General features: G+C 41.9%; 1 long non-coding RNA gene across 1 annotated transcript in view; it reads right to left on the bottom strand.

Moving 5' to 3' along the window:
* The window catches only part of LOC105513224, a 17842-nt gene that overhangs the window by 10555 nt on the left and 5816 nt on the right, over nucleotides 1-1471 (bottom strand). The gene's annotated exons all lie outside the window — the stretch shown is intronic.

Genomic DNA, 1471 nt, shown 5'->3' with positions numbered 1-1471 from the left:
CTCTGTGGCCCGGGCTGGAGTGCAGTGGCCGGATCTCAGCTCACTGCAAGCTCCACCTCCCGGGTTTAGGCCATTCTCCTGCCTCAGCCTCCCGTGCAGTTGGGACTACAGGCCCCCGCCACCTCGCCCGGCTAGTTTTTTGTATTTTTTAGTAGAGACGGGGTTTCACCATATTAGCCAGGATGGTCTCTATCTCCTGACCTCGTGATGCGCCTGTCTCGGCCTCCCAAAGTGCTGGGATTACAGGCGTGAGCCATCACGGCCTGCTGAGAATCTGGCATCTTTAAAGAGACATTTTACCATCTATTCTCTTTGACTGCTGCCACCTCTAAGGCTTCATCTACATAGCAAGTCTTTTTCCCCATAATCCCCTTATCTTGATCCTTGCTACTGACTTTCAAATCTTTAGTCAAAGCTCAACGCTTCCAACCTACTGCCAGTCAGAAAATCTTTGAATCCACCTATGACCTATAAGCTTCCTCTTCAAGATATCCCACCTCTTTAGACTGGACCTATGTATACCTTCTATGTATTGATTTATAATTTTACCCACCGTTTTTGTCTTCCTAAAATGTATAAAACCAAACTCTAACCAGAACTCCTTAGGGGCACTCCCTCAGGACCTTTTGAGACTGTCTTCTCTGGGCCATGGTCACTCACATTGGCTCAGAATAAATGTTCACAGAATTAAAATGCTTTACAGAACTTGGTTTTCTTCCATTAACATAATGGTTATTATGCATATACCAGGAACTAAGGTAGGAGTTTTTTTTTTTGTTTTTTTTTTTTTGTTGTTGTTGTTTTTTGAGACGGAGTCTTGCTCTGTCGCCCAGGCTGGAGTGCAGTGGCCGGATCTCAGCTCACTGCAAGCTCCGCCTCCCGGGTTTACGCCATTCTCCTGTCTCAGCCTCCCCAGTAGCTGGGACTACAGGCGCCCGCCTCGTTGCCTGGCTAGTTTTTTGTATTTTTTTAGTAGAGAGGGGGTTTCACTGTATTAGCCAGGATGGTCTCGATCTCCTGACCTCGTGATCTGCCCGTCTCGGCCTCCCAAAGTGCTGGGATTACAGGCTTGAGCCACCGCGCCAGGCCAGGAGTTTTAAATTAATTATTATATTAGTCCTCACCACAGCCCTATATACTTTCTAATGATAAAAAGTAGTCCGTCACTAAAAGATGGTTATTTCTAATGACAAAGGAAAACAGGCATACAGCGTTCCAAAGTCATGTGTTCTTTAATTGACAGAATCATGATCTACTCTAAATCCTACCTTTTATATTAAGATAAATTACTTCTTACTCATTCTGATAGGAAAATACTCACTATGATGTATTTCTAATTTTGTATTTCTTATTTGATGCACTTAACATGTATATTATTATGAAATATTTATATGTATATAATTTATTTCTACATATATACATTTATATGCATATATAAATTTATCCATATATATTTATATGTATATATTAT

The sequence above is a fragment of the Colobus angolensis genome, unplaced genomic scaffold, assembly GCF_000951035.1.
Source record: "Colobus angolensis palliatus isolate OR3802 unplaced genomic scaffold, Cang.pa_1.0 Scaffold225, whole genome shotgun sequence".
Taxonomy (NCBI): domain Eukaryota; kingdom Metazoa; phylum Chordata; class Mammalia; order Primates; family Cercopithecidae; genus Colobus; species Colobus angolensis.
The sequence above is the reverse complement of the archived record's forward strand: the minus strand, read 5'-3'. Positions and strand labels throughout refer to the sequence as shown.